At 39.4% G+C, this 15,600-nt stretch overlaps 2 protein-coding genes across 12 annotated transcripts in view; one reads left to right on the top strand and one right to left on the bottom strand.

The window, feature by feature from the left end:
- Positions 1 to 15,600, top strand: part of LOC308616200 (putative zinc finger protein 487) — a 121,126-nt gene that overhangs the window by 15,040 nt on the left and 90,486 nt on the right. The gene's annotated exons all lie outside the window — the stretch shown is intronic.
- The window catches only part of ZNF25 (zinc finger protein 25), a 418,016-nt gene that overhangs the window by 359,934 nt on the left and 42,482 nt on the right, over positions 1 to 15,600 (bottom strand). The gene's annotated exons all lie outside the window — the stretch shown is intronic.

The following is a 15,600-nucleotide window of genomic DNA, read 5'->3' as shown; positions in this document are numbered from 1 at the left end:
TGTTAGTTTCTGCTGTGTGACAAAGTGAATCAGCTATATATATGCATATGTATATCCCCATATTCCCTCCCTCTTGCATCTCCCTCCCACCTTCCTTATCCCACCCCTCTAGGTGGTTACAAAGCACCAAGCTGATCTCCCTGTGCCATGCAACTGCTTCCCACTAGCTATCTGTTTTACATTTGGTAGTGTATATATGTCAGTGCTACTCTCTTGCTTCATTCCAGCTTACCCTTCACCCTCCCTGGGTCCTCAACTCCATTCTCTATGGCTGTGTCTTTATTCCTGTCCTGCCTCTAGGTTCATCAGAACCTTTTTTTTTCCTTTTAGATTCCATATATATGTGTTAGTACATGGTATTTATTTTTCTCTTTCTGACTTACTTCACCCTGTATGACAGACTGTAGGTCCATCCACCTCACTACAAATAACTCAATTTTGCTTCTTTTTTATGGCTGAGTAATACTCCATTGTATATATGTACCACATCTTCTTTATCCATTCGTCTGTCGATGGGCATTTAGGTTGCTTCCATGTCCTGGCTATAGTAAGTAGAGCTGAAATGAACATTGTGGTACATGACTCTTTTAGAATTATGGTTTTCTCAGGGTATATGCCCAGTAGTAGGATTACTGGGTCATATGGTAGTTCTATTTTTAATTTTTTAAGGAGCCTCCATACTGTTCTCCATAGTGGCTGTACCAATTTACATTCCCACCAACAATGCAAGCGGGTTCCCTTTTCTCCACACTCTCTCCAGCATTTATTGTTTGTAGATTTTTTGATGATGGCCATTCTGACCGGTGTGAGGTGATACCTCATTGTAGTTTGCATTTGCATTTCTCTAATGATTAGTGATGTTGAGCATTCTTTCATCTGTTTGTTGGCAATCTGTATATCTTCATTGGAGAAATGTCTGTTTAGGTCTTCTGCCCATTTTTGGATTCAGTTTTTTTGTTTTTTTGATACTGAGCTGCATGAGCTGCTTGTATATTTTGGAGACTAATCCTTTGTCAGTTGCTTCGTTTGCAAATATTTTCTCCCATTCTGAGGGTTGTCTTTTCGTCTTGTTTCCTTTGCTGTGCCAAAGCTTTGAAATTTCATTAGGTCCCATTTGTTTATTTTTGTTTTTATTTCCATTTCTCTAGGAGGTGGGTCAAAAAGGATCTTGCTGTGATTTATGTCATAGACTGTTCTGTCTATGTTTTCCTCTAAGAGTTTTATAGTGTCTGGCCTTATATTTAGGTCTTTAATCCATTTTGAGTGTATTTTTGTGTATAGTGTTAGGAAGTGTTCTAATTTCATTCTTTTACATGTAGCTGTCCATTTTTCCCAGCACCACTTATTGAACAGGCTGTCTTTTCTCCATTGTATACTCTGGCCTTTTATCAAAGATAAGGTGACCATATGTGCATGGTTTATCTCTGGGCTTTCTATCCTGTTCCATTGATCTATATTTCTGTTTTTGTGCCAGTACCATACTGTCTTGATTACTGTAACTTTGTAGTATAGTCTGAAGTCCAGGAGCCTGATTCCTCCAGCTCCATTTTTCTTCTCAAGATTGTTTTGGCTACTCGGGATATTTTCTGTTTCCATACAAATTGTGAAAATCTTTGTTCTAGTTCTGTGAAAAATGCCATTGGTAGTTTGATAGGGATTGCATTGAATCTGTAGTTTGCTTTGGGTAGTAGAGTCATTTTCACAATGTTGATTCTTCCAATCCAAGAACATGGTACATCTCTCCATCTGTTTGTATCATCTTTAATTTCTTTCATCAGTATCTTACACTTTTCTGCATACAGGTCTTTTGTCTCCTTAGGTAGGTTTATTCCTAGGTATTTTATTCTTTTTTTTGCAATGGTAAATGGGAATGTTTCCTTAATTTCACTTTCAGATTTTTCATAATTAGTGTATAGGAATGCAAGAGATTTCTGTGCATTAATTTTATATCCTGCTACTTTACCAAATTCATTGATTAGCTCTAGTAGTTTTCTGGTAGCATCTTTAGGATTCTTTATGTGTAGTATCATGTCATCTGCAAACAGTGACAGTTTTATTTCTTCTTTTCCGATTTTGATTCCTTTTATTTCTTTTTCTTCTCTGATTGTTGTGGCTATAACTTCCAAAACTATGTTGCATAATAGTGGTGAGAGTGCGCAACCTTGTCTTTTTCCTGATCTTAGCAGAAATTATTTCAGTTTTTCACCATTGAGAATGATGTTGGCTGTGGGTTTGTCATATATGGCCTTTATTATGTTGAGATAGGTTCCCTCTATGCCTACTTTCTGGAGGGTTTTTCTCATAAATGAGTGTTGAATTTTGTCAAAAGCTTTTTCTGCATCTATTGAGATGATCGTATGGTTTTTCTCCTTCAATTTGTTAATATGGTGTATCACATTGATTGATTTGTGTATATTGAAAAATCCTTGCATTCCTGGGATAAACCCCACTTGATCATGGTGTATGATCCTTTTAATGTGTTGTTGGATTCTGTTTGCTAGTATTTTGTTGAGGATTTTTGCATCTGTGTTCATCAGTGATATTGGCCTGTTGTTTTCTTTTTTGTTACATCCTTGTCTGGTGTGGTGTCAGGGTGATGGTGGCCTCTTAAAATGAGTTTGGGAGTGTATATTTTGGAAGAGTTTGAGAAGGATAGGTGTTAGCTCTTCTCTAAATATTTGATAGAATTCTCCTGTGAAGCCATCTGGTCCTGGGCTTTTGTTTGTTGGAAGATTTTTAATAAAAGTTTCAATTTCAGTGCTTGTGATTGGTGTATATTTTCTATTTCTTCCTGGTTCAGTCTCGGAAGATTGTGCTTTTCTAAGAATTTGTCCATTTCTTCCGGGTTGTCCATTTTATTGGCATATAGTTGCTTGTACTAATGTCTCATGATTCTTTGTATTTCTGCAGTGTCAGTTGTTACTTTTCCTTTTTCATTTCTAATTCTGTTGATTTGAGTCTTCTCCCTTTTTTTCTTGATAAGTCTGGCTAATGATTTATCAATTTTGTTTATCTTAAAGAACCACTTTTAGTTTTATTTATCTTTGCTATCGTTTCCTTCATTTCTTTTTCATTTATTTCTGGTCTTATCTTTATGATTACTTTCCTTCTGCTAACTTCAGGGTTTTTTTTTTCTTCTTTCTCTAATTGCTTTAGATGTAAGGTTAGGTTGTTTATTTGAGATTTTTCTTTTTTCTTGGGGTAGGATTGTATTGCTATGAACTTCCCTCATAGAACTGCTTTTGCTGCATCCCATAGGTTTTCGGTTGTCATGTTTTCATTGTCGTTTGTTTTTAGGTATTTTTTGATTTCCTCTTTGGTTTCTTCAGTGATCTCTTGGTTATTTAGTAGCATATTGTTCAGCCATGTGTTTGTATTTTTTAATTAATTAATTAATCTATTTATTTATTTATTTTTGGCTGCATTGGGTCTTCGTTGCTGAGCGGGCTTTCTCTTGTTGCAGCGAGAGGGGGCTAGTCTTTGTTGAGGTTCACAGGCTTCTCATTGCGGTGGCTTCTCTTGCTGCAGAGCAGAGGCTCTAGGCGCGCAGGCTTCAGTAGTTTTGGCTTGTGGATTGTAGAGCGCCAGCTCAGTAGTTGTGGTGCACCGGCTTAGGTGTTCTGTGGCATGTGGGATCTTCCCGGGCCAGGGCTCGAACCCGTGTCCCCTACATTGGCAGGCAGATTCTTAACCACTGCACCACCTTGGAACCCCACATGTTTGTATTTTTATAGTTCTTTTCCTCTAATTGATATTTAGTCTCACAGCACTGTGGTCGGAAAAGATACTTGTTGTGATTTCAATTTTCTTAAATTTACCAAGGCTTGATTTGTGACCCAAGATATCATCTATCCTGGAGAATATTCCATGAGCACTTGAGAAGAAAGTGTATTCTGTTGTTTTTGGATGGAATGTCCTATAAGTATCAATTAAGTCCATCTTTTTATGTGTCATTTAAAGCTTGTGTTTCCTTATTTATTTTCATTTTAGATGATCTGTCCATTGGTGAAAGTGGGGTGTTAAAGTCCCCTACTATGATTGTGTTACTGTCCATTTCCCCTTTTATGGCTGTTAGCATTTGCTTTATGTATTGAGGTGCTCCTATGTTGGGTGCATAAATATTTACAATTGTTATATCTTCTTCTTGGATTGATCCCTTGATCATTATGTAGTGTCCTTGTCTCTTGTAATAGTCTTTATTTTAAAGTCTATTTTGTCTGATATGAGAATTGCTACTCCAGCTTTCTTTTGATTTCCATTTGCATGGAATGTCTTTTTCCATCCCCTCACTTTCAGTCTGTATGTGTCCCTAGGTCTGAAATGGGTCTCTTCTAGACAGCATATATACCGCTCTTCTTTTTGTATCCATTCAGCTAGTCTGTGTCTTTTGGTTGGAGCATTTAATCCATTTATAGTTAAGGTAATTATCGATATGCATGTTCCTATTACCATTTTCTTAATTGTTTTGGGTTTATTATTGTAGGTCTTTTCCTTCTCTTGTGTTTCCTGCCTAGAGAAGTTTCTTTAGCATTTGCTGTAAAGCTGTTTTTGTGGTACTGAATTCTCTTAACGTTTGCTCATCTGTAAAGGTTTTAATTTCTCCATCGAATCTGAATGAGATCCTTGCTGGGTAGAGTAACCTTGGTTGTTGGTTTTTCTCTTTCATCACTTTAAATATGTTCTGCCACTCCCTTCTGGCTTGCAGAGTTTCTGCTGAAAAATCAGATGTTAACCTTATTGAGATTCCCTTGTATGTTATTTGTTGCTTTTCACTTGCTGCTTTAATATTTTTTCTTTGTATTTAATTTTTGATAGTTTGATTAATGTGTGTCTCGGCGTGTTTCTCTTTGCGTTTATCCTATATGGGACTCTCTGTGCTTCCTGGACTTGATGGACTATTTCCTTTTCCATGCTAAGGAAGTTTTCGACTATAATCTCTTCAAATATTTTCTCCGACCCTTTCTTCTTCTCTTCTTCTGGGACCCGTAAAATTCGAATGTTGGTGCGTTTTGTGTTGTCCCAGAGGTCTCTGAGACTGTCCTCAATTCTTTTCATTCTTTTTTCTTTATTCTGCTCCCTGGGAGTTATTTCCACCATTTTATCTTCCAGCTCACTTATCCATTCTTCTGCCTCAGGTATTCTGTTATTGATTCCTTCTAGAGTATTTTTAACTTCAGTGATTGTGTTGTTCATTACTGTTTGTTTGCTCTTTAGTTCTTCTAGATCCTTGTGAAATGTTTCTTGTATTTTCTCCATTCTGTTTCTGAGATTCTGCATCATCTTTACTATCATTACTCTGAATTCTTTTTCAGGTAGGTTGCCTATTTCACATTCATTTATTTGGTCTTGTAGGTTTTTACTTTGCTCCTTCGTCTGTAACACATTTTTTTGTTTTTTGATTTTTCTTTTTTTTTTTGATGGGTGGTGCTCTATTCCTGTCTTACTGGTTGTTTGGCCTGAGATGCCCAGCAATGGAATTTGCAGGCAGTTGGATAGAGCTTGGTCTTGATGCTGAGATGATGACCTCCGGGAGGCCTCACTCTGATTGATATTCCCTGGGGTCTGAGGTTCGCTGTTAGTCCAGCAGTTTGGACTTGGAGCTCCCACCACAGGAGCTCGGGCCCGACCTCTGGACTGGGAACCAAGATCCCACAAGCTTCATGGTGTGGTTAAAAAAAAAAAAAAAGGAAAAAAGAAAGAAAAAAAGGAGCAGCATAATATCAAAGAATAAAAAACAAAATAAAATTAGAAAGGTAAAAAATATATTAGGAAAAATAAAACTGTAATTGAAACAACTGCAACAAGGTAAAATAAAACCACGACAGAAAAAAGCAAAAAAGGGGGGTTGGGAAGCAAGCCAAAAGGAGAGATCACTAACAAAGTATAAAAAATAAAATAAAATTAGAAAAATAAAAGTTTTATTAGGAAAAATAAAAATATAAAAGAATCAACAAGATAAAATAGAACCCCAGTCTAAAAGAGGAAAAAAGAAAAGAAAAAGAAAAGCCTTGGCTCTGGGGGCAGAGTTTAGGCAGGGGTTGTAACTTAGGCAGGGGCGGGATTTTGGGTGGCCCAGGACCGAGGCGGGTGGGGGGGTGACGTTTGAGTATGGGGTGGGGCCTTGGCGGGGTGATGTTCAAGTGTGGGGTGGGGCATAGGTGGGGTGACGTTTGATTGTGGGGCGGGGCCTCTGCTTAGGACCTGCGCAGAAGGGGAGAGGCAGCACGTGGAAAGGAGGGCCTCCGGAATGTAGAGTTCTGGAGTTTGGAGGCAGGGCCCTGAGTGAGGGTGTGTGGGTGGGGTTTAGGCCCAGCCCCGTTGGAGGGGGTCTCAGAGGGGGTCTCCGAGTGCAGAGGTGGGGCCCCAGGTGGGGGTGCAGGGGTGGGGCTCGGGCTCTGCACGGCAGGAGGGAGGCTCCGAGGGCAGAGGATTAGGCCCTGGAGCCCAAGAGGCTCTCCCATGCCTAAGTGGGCAGGGAAAGCACTGGACCCATTCCCCTCCGTTCCTTCGTGCCCCTCCCCCACCATCTTCCCTGTAGCCACTGTACCCCTAACCGTGGGTGGGTTCTGCTGGGTGTAGGAACTCCTTCCCTCCCCCAGCCACCCTTCAGGGGTGCTGGTCCCGGAGGTCCAGCCTTTACTTTTGCTCCCCCTTCCCCCCCCACTCCCTCAGGATCTGGGCAACTAGAGGAGGCCTGGGTGTGCAGAGGATCAGGCCCGGGATCTCAGCAGGTTCCTGGGGGTCCAAGTGGGCAGGGGAAACCTGGCCACGCTCCCTTTTGATCCTCTGCCCTCTCATTGGTTCCCCAAATTTCCCCTTTTGGCGTGGTATCACTTCCCCTCCCCCAGCCACCCCTCAGGAGCGCCAGTTCCCTGCTGCCTCCACTTCTCCTCCCCCTTTACTCCCCCCAAGCCCCATGTCCTACCCAGTCGCTGGGGTTTACTCCTGGCCCTTGAGGTGTCTGCGGTCCCCCACTGGTGCCTGGTAGGTGCCCTATTTGTGAGGAGACGTGAATTCCACATTCTCCTAGTATGCCATCTTGACTCCCCTGCCCCGCCCCCGTTTTTTCATTCAACAGATATTGAGTACATACGTTCGTTACCCTGGTTTTAGGTGTTAGAAATATATCAATGAACTAAATTTTGCCCCTGACCTCATGGAGCTTGCATTCTGATAGGGAGAGAAGGATAAGAAACAAACAATTACACATATATACACTTAAAATATGCCAGTAAATAGCTAGGAAATTAGAGAAGGTTAAGAATGATGGAGTGTTTTATTTTAGACAGGAGGTCAAGAAGGCCTTTCTAATATTATCAACTTGAATAAAATGAAGATGAGAATCATGGGGAGTCTTGGTGGCAGAGGTGACATCAAATGTCAGTCCACCAAGGCAGGGATGTACTTGGTGTTTTTGAGGACACATAAATATGACCGTGGATTGGGGGAAATGAGTGAGCGAAGAGTAGAATGAGTTGGCATTTTAGAGGTAATGGGAGCTGAAATTATGTGGTGCCATTTGGACCATGATAAGGACTTTGATTTTATTCTGAGTGAGATGAGAAGCCATTGGTATAATTTAACCCAGTAAGCAACATATGCTAATATGTTTTTTTAAATTGATTTCTCTGGCTGCTGAGCAAAGAAAATACTATTGAGGGTAGAGGGCTGAAAGTAGGAACATCAGTCAGAATAGTATTTTAATCTCTGTAAATGTGATGGTAGGTTACCCTTGGTTGGAAGTAGTGAGGAAGAATAAAAGTGATTGACTTCTGGATTTATTTTGAAGGTGGGACCTACAAGATTTGCTCTTGAATTGGGCAAGGAATGTGAGAGAAAGAGAGGAGTCAAGAAAAACTCCAGGGGTTTCATCCAGAAAAATTGGATGAATGGCCACCAATTGCCAAGATTGGGAAAATTGGAGAGAAACAACTTGGGAGGAGTTATTAGGAGTTTAAATTGCACATACCAAATTTCAGGTGATTATAAAATATCCACGTTTACTTGTGAATAAACATATGGGTATATAAGCAGAGGTAGATTAGGGGAGAGTCCAGGTTGGAGATACTTATTTGGAAATTATCAGCCATGGCAATATTTAAAGTTTTAAAATGCAGTATTTAAAGCTAAGGGGTTAGATAACATCTCTCCTTAGGAGAAGGAATGCACAGATTTGAGAGGTCTGAAGGCTGTACCCTGGGACACTACCTTTCAGAAGCCATGAGAATGAGATGACTCAGCAGAAGAAAGAGAAGCAGCAGTTTGGAGATTAGGGGGAAACAGAATGTGGTGTCCTGTAGCCAAGAGAAGACAGTGTTTAAAGGACAGAGTGAACTTCTTCAAAGAAGGATGTGTGAAGTCAGCATTGTCTCTATCCCTGCCTGCAAATCATCCAGAAATATTAAAGTAAATAAGCAATATAAACTCCATTTAATAACACTAGAGGACATCTAAAGTCCCAAATCAGTACAAATATAGAAGCTGCAAAATCACTGAAAAAATCAAGCAGGAGTGTATGTATCAGCAGATGGATAAAAAACAAAAGCATTTCTGACACTAAAAGGAATTGGCAAATTACTTATCAGGGACAAAGTAAATGCTCTGAGGTGTGAAACCTAAATGTTTAGATTAACTACAATGTTGGGCACAGGATAGCTGGAGCCTTTTTGGATACAATTTGGTTCTGCAAATCAGACATAGTAGGGCTACGTGTGGAAACAGACACATAAGCCATGTTTTTCAGTAGCACTATTGTTTCTCTGACAAGAGAGACTTTCCATCTGTGGAAAAAAACCCCTCACAGATGCCTATATGTGGGGAAATAAACATACATGTTATTTTAGTGGGTGATCCTAGAACACAGGATTTAAAGCAAAAACTTACTTGATAACAATTAGTTAGGATGTGCAGACCTTAACAGTTACAAATCTGAGGAACACAGAAAGGCTGTATCTCTTGATAAGGGGAGGCTAAAAACATGGAAAGGAATATAGTAGTACAGTGAATTCTGTTAAAACAGGATGTGTGCATTCCTAAAAAATTATTGTTTTATGCAAAATACTACATTAAAAATCACATGGCAATGGGAAAATGGGGTTGGGGTATAACACTTAAAAGCTCTGTCAGTGACACATTGAGAGAGCAGTATTGAAGTCTCTAGCTATAATTTTGCATTTGTTTATTTCTCCTTTTCAGTTCTATTGGTTTTTGCTTTATGAATTTTGAAGAATTATTAGATGCATACATATTAGGATCTTTACATCCTCTTGATGGATTGATCCCTTTATGATTATGTAATGTCTCTCTATCCCTGAGAGAACTCTCTGTTTTAAAGTTACTTTGATATTATTATAGCTACTCCAGCTTTCTTTTAGTTAATGTTTCCATGGTATACCTTTTCCCATTCTTTTATATTTAAAGTGGATTTCTTACAGATAGCATATGTTTGGGTCTTTTTTATCTAATGTGAAAACCTCTACGTTTTAATTTTAATATTTTGACCACTTAAATTTAACGTAATTTTTGTATGTTTGGATTCAAATTTATTTCACGTTTTTTTTTTTTTTTTTTTTTTTGCGGTAGGCGGGCCTCTCACTGTTGTGGCCTCTCCCCCTGCAGAGCACAGGCTCCGGACGCGCAGGCTCAGCAGCCATGGCTCACGGGCCCAGCCGCTCCGCGGCATGTGGGATCTTCCCAGACCGGGGCACGAACCCGCGTCCCCTGCATCGGCAGGCGGACTCTCAACCACTGCGCCACCAGGGAAGCCCTCACGTTTTTTTCCTATTTGTCTCATCTATCCTTTTCTCCCCCTTTTTTCCTTTTTAAAATCTCTTTTGGGGAATTCCTTGGCAGTCCAGTGGTTAGGATTCTGCGCTTTCACTGCTGAGGGTCCAGGTTTGATCCCTGGTCGGGGAGCTAAGATTCTGTGAGCCGCCTGGTGCAGCGAAAAAAAAAAAAAAATCTCTTTTAGATTGAGTTTTTTGTTTGTTTTATCTCTACTATTTACTTATTAGTAATACCTCTGTCTTAATTTATCTTTTAAGTGGTTGCCCTGTGGTACACTGTATACATCTTCAGTTTATCACAGTCTAAGTATACTATTCTACATGTGGTCTTACAGTCTTATAACAATATACTCCTGTCACCTTCTCCCACTTTATGTGATGTGGTAGCCATACATTTTTACTTAGAAACCCCACAATGTATAATTAATATTTTTGCTTGAGACAGCCCATCATCTTTGAAAGTGATTAAAAAGTCTTTTATTTACCTTTTTAAAAACCATGTTCAGCACTCTATTTCTTTGTTTATCTTACTCTCTCCAGTACTTTCTTTAGTACTACGTGTAACACAGGTCTGTTGGCAGTTAATTTTTTTTGTGTAAATTTATTTATTTTATTTATTTTATTTTTGGCTGTGTTGGGTCTTCGTTGCTGCGCGCGGGCTTTCTCTAGTTGCGGCAAGTGGGGGCTACTCTTCACTGTGGTGCGCAGGCTTCTCACTGTGGTGGCTTCTCTTGTTGTGGAGCATGGGCTATAGGCACGCGGGCTTCAGCAGTTGTGACATGCGGGCTCAGTAGTTGTGGCTCACGGGCTCTGGAGTGCAGGCTCAGTAGTTGTGGCGCATGGGCTTAGTTGCTCCGTGGCATGTGGGACCCGTGTTCGAACCTGTGTCCCCTGCATTGGCAGGCAGATTCTTAACCACTGCACCACCAGGGAATCCCTGTTGGCAGTTAATTTTCTCAGCTTTTATTTGTCTAAAAAGGCCTTTATTTAATCTTCAGTTGTGAAGTATAGAATTTCTCTGAGTGCAGATTTCTGGATTGGCACTTTTTTTTTCTGTCCTTACTTTAAAGAGCTGATCCACTGTCTTCTGGCTTACACTCTTACTTCCTCCTTTGTTCTTCTGTATTTAATGTTCTGTTTTTTCTAGCTGAGTCCAAGACTTTTTTTATCTTTGGTTTTCAACTGTTTGGCTGTGATGTTTCTAGGTTTAGCTTTGTTTTGTTTTGTCTGTATTTTTTTTGTTTTGTTTTCTCAGCTCAAATACATGGTTTGATGTCTTTCATCTTTTCTATCGTTTTTTCTGTGACTCCAGTTACTTATATGTGGCTGTGTTTGATATTATTCCATGGTTCTTGGATCTTTCATGTCAGGAGAATTTTCTCAGTATTTGTGCTCCATTTTCAGCTTTTAGCTGTCCTCCCAAAGCTGTATTACAGAGGTTTATCTTTCTGCTCTTGCTCTTCCTCCAGCAGTGGGCTGCTACTACTTGTTACTTCATGCTGTACTTCTGGTGGGGGCAAGGGTGTTCTTTGTTGTTCTGATCCAGCTTCAGTTTTAGGTGTGAGCCTGGGCCTCGGCAGTGGGGTTTCCTCAGCGTACCTCCCTTTTCTTCAGTGGTAAGAGACTTCTACTTTTGTATCAGTTACGGATTTTGGGCCCAAGATGGGTTCTCTGCTCCTTCTCTGGGGATAGAGTATTTATCTTCTACTCCTGTCCCCCTATACGCCCATAGTAGGGGATCCAGATTGTTGGCTAAATTCATCTCAGGTTGGTAGCTTGCTTTAAGCAAAAGAAAATGAGTTCTCTCTTAAGGAAAAGCACCCTCAATGCAGGACATTAGGATTCTCACTTATTAAATAGGAGCTTAAAAAAAAAAACTTAAAGAAATATATTGTTCGTGAGATTAAGCAGGAATAACATATTTTCCAACACCTGTTAATTAAGATAATGGCTTTTTTAGATAGTTAAGTGTAAAGCATCCATTCAAAGAAATAAAAGATGAAATAAAATCAGTAAGGAAGAAAGAATGTCTAAATGGCTAGGCAGATTGTTGAATAACCCATTAGAATTTTTATATTATTTATTTATTTTTTCCATTAGAATTTTTAGAACTAAAAATAAGTTGTTTAAATTCTAAAAAATGGATTAAGTACCAGATTAGATGCAGCTGAAGAGACTTTACTAGAAAATACCACTAAATAAATGACACAGTCCAAGTATAGGGTGACAAGAGAAGGAAAATAGGTCAGTACGTTCAAAGATGTATAGGACAGGGATGAGAAGACAGATATAACATGAATCATTGGATCACAAGAAGCAGAAAGAAGAATGGAGAAGCAATATTTGAAGCAATAATAGCTTAGAATTTTCCAGAAATCATTCAGTAAGACCACATATGTGGACACAAAAAGCACACCAAGCAGGATAAATAAAAAGTAATATATACTTAAGTACTATTAGTATAACTGGAGAACACTGGATCTTAATAGCAGCCAGAGATTAAATCAGGTTACCGCCTAAGGAATGAGACATTTCCAGAGACATCTAAATTGAAGCAAAAAATATTTGTCAATCTAGAATAATGAACTCAGGAAGCTATTTTTTTTTTTTTTCGGTATGCGGGCCTCTCACTGTTGTGGCCTCTCCCGTTGCAGAGCACAGGCTCCGGACGCGCAGGCTCAGTGGCCATGGCTCATGGGCCCAGCCGCTCCACGGCATGTGGGATCTTCCCAGACCGGGGCACAAACCCGTGTCCCCTGCATCGGCAGGTGGACTTTCAACCACTGCACCACCAGGGAAGCCCCTGGGAAGCTATTTTTTAAAGGATGAGAGTTGTCAAAGAGAAATAAAGCCAGATATTAGTTAAAGGCAATATAGATTTTATTCAGTAACTATTGCAATAGAGGGATAAAGTTTCAGTAAAACTGAGCTCAACTCCAAATACAGCAGAGGCAGCTGGGGATTTGTAGCCAACAAGCAGAGTGAAGGGGTAAGTGAATAGAAAATTACTAAGAGGAGACATCAGGGGTAGGGAGATTCTTGCTAAACTGGTGTAACAGAATTCTTGCTAAATGCAGGCCGAGGGTTTATAAATCATGGTTGGAGCATGAGGAACTTATGGGTGAGGAGATATCAAGGGTGAGGAGATTGTCGCTAGACTGACAAGGATTCTTGCTAAAACTGCTCAGCAGAGACAGACATGAAAGGCCAAGGTCAAGACCTAGTCAAGAATAAGTCTCAGAGGAGCTTAACTAAAATTTAGTCAAGGAGAGAGTCTTTGTCAGAGTGTATGATTAAATTTGGATTGGTCCTGAAATAAATTATAGGAACAGTATCTTTTGTATAATTTTGTTAGTAAAATTAAAATAGAAATACTACAGGAAGAGAGAAAATGAAACCCAGAAGAGTGCTTGAGATGAGAGGAGTGGTAAATCATAAGAAATTAGGAAACTTATAGCTAAAGCTAAACAACATGTGGATAGAATCATTATGGTATCTCATTTGTAAGGCTAAAAAAGACACTATGATAAACTAAAAAATAGTTGCATAATTGGGTTGGGAGGTGATCAAATGGCATTTGACTCTTCGCTTATTCAGAAAAAGAGGTTCAGCTTATAGAATCATCTTAGATTTTAAGTTAAGTATTAATGACAGAATTTAATGGACAGCCACCTAAAGTGGAGAAACAGGTATGTATAACCTCCAAAGTTGTAAAGAGAAAAAAGTGGAAAAGATTAAAAAAAAATCAGTTTAAGACAAAGGAAGAAAGGTACAATAAAAGTAGTAGTAAAACTGTGACAAATACAAAGTGTCAAGTAAAATGGAGATGTGACATATTTAATAATCACCATAATTGTATACAAAAAGACTAAATTTACCAGTCAAATTGTCAAATTGGATCTTCAAATAATAAAATAACCTATATCTAAGACATCAGGTTTTAGTAACTTCATATCTTCAGCATCTTTTGCTCACTCAGCATTCTGTGTTTTATGTGTCTGCAGAACATCTCTAACAGGATACTCCAATTCCTCTAATGTGGCCAGAGCTACTATTAAAATCATCATTCACAAATTACAATCTTCCCTCTTATCTTCATTTATTAGGTTCTGTGAACCTTCTACTCTTAAAACTGACATAGCAGCATTTTATTTTTCTATCATCCTTTCTTACTGATATTAGATCACTATTATTGGTTTTTTAAAAAATATTTATTTGGATGCATCAGGTCTTAGTTGCAGCACACAGGATTGAGGCACGTGGGATTGCAACATGTGGGGTCTTTCGTTGTGGCGCACGGGCTCTTTGTTGCCATGCATGGGGTCTTTGTTGTGGCTTGGGCCTCTCTAGTTGTGGTGCATGGGCTCCAGAGCACGTGGGCTCAATAGTTGCAGCATGTGGGTTTAGTTGCCCTGTGGTATGTGGGGTCTTAGTTCCCAGAGCAGGGATTGAACCTGCGTCCCATGCACTGGAAGGTGAATTCCTAACCACTGGACCACCAGGGAAGTCCCTAGATCACTATTATTGTTATACTTTTGTAAAAGTATTTAAAAAATATTTTTATTTTCTCATTTTCCACTGACACCACCCAGAATACTAACCATATTGTTTTAGTTTGTTCTAGTTTCTAAATGAAATTATACTTTTCCCCCCAAAGCATCTAATTTATCATGTTAGTAGCCTGAGTTACATTTTTCCCAATGTGTAATATACGAAATTTAATTTTTTCTCTTTTAATGATGTTTTTTAAAATATTTATTTATTTATTTATTTATTTAGGCTGTGCCGAGTCTTAGTTGAGACATGCGGGATCTTTTTTTTTTTAGTTGCGGCATGCAGGCTCATAATTGCAGCATGTGGACTTCTTAGTTGCAGCATGCAGACTCTTAGTTGCGGCATGCAGACTCTTAGTGGCGGCATGCATGCAGGATCTAGTTCCCCAACCAGGAATCAAACCTGGGCCCTTTGCATTGGGAGCATGGAGTCTTACCCACTGGACCACCAGGGAAGTCCCTTAATAATGCTGGCACAAAACTGGGGGTGCTAAACTCCCATTTAATCCTTCCTGAGTATCACCCATATATATGCTTTCCTTCCCTACAGCTCTATGTTTGATTCCTATGTACTCAGTGATTCTCATGAATTAATATGTGAAAGGTACATGGAACAGAGCCTGGCTCATGGAGATGGTTTGTTATTTTTCTTGTTGTTATTATCATTATTAATATTTTTAAGCATTTTTCTTGTTTTTTGTTTTTTACTCTTCTTTTTAGATTATTTCTTGACTTTGTCGAACATCTGAGCCAAAAGAGAAAAATAATATATTTCCATAAATAATTTTTTGAGCAAAAAAGAGCACTCTGGGGCCTCCCTGGTGGCACAGTGGTTGAGAGTCCACCTGCCGATGCAGGGGATACGGGTTCGTGCCCCGGTCTGGGAGGATCCCACATGCCGTGGAGTGGCTGGGCCCGTGAGCCATGGCCGCTGAGCCTGCGCATCCGGAGCCTGTGCTCCACAACGGGAGAGGCCACAACAGTGAGAGGCCCGCGTACCGCAAAAAAAAAAAAAAAAAAAAAAAGAGCACTCTGCTTAAAATTATATTTTCACAAAACAAGTAATATTTATAAGCTGAAAAATACCCAAAGTCATATTTAGAATTCGGAAATTATCCCCTCTACAGATTAATGACTAAATTAGTCATAGTTCAGTATTTGTACAGCAGATTCATATAATGCTTCATTTACCATGATAAAAATTATTAATATTCAGAAGGAGCTATACATTTTGCCATTGTTTGATTTTCTTATTCATTTCA

This window comes from Mesoplodon bidens (genome assembly GCF_964165515.1).
Source record: "Mesoplodon bidens genome assembly, chromosome: 1".
NCBI lineage: Eukaryota > Metazoa > Chordata > Mammalia > Artiodactyla > Ziphiidae > Mesoplodon > Mesoplodon bidens.
This window is presented reverse-complemented; position numbering and strand designations above follow the sequence as displayed.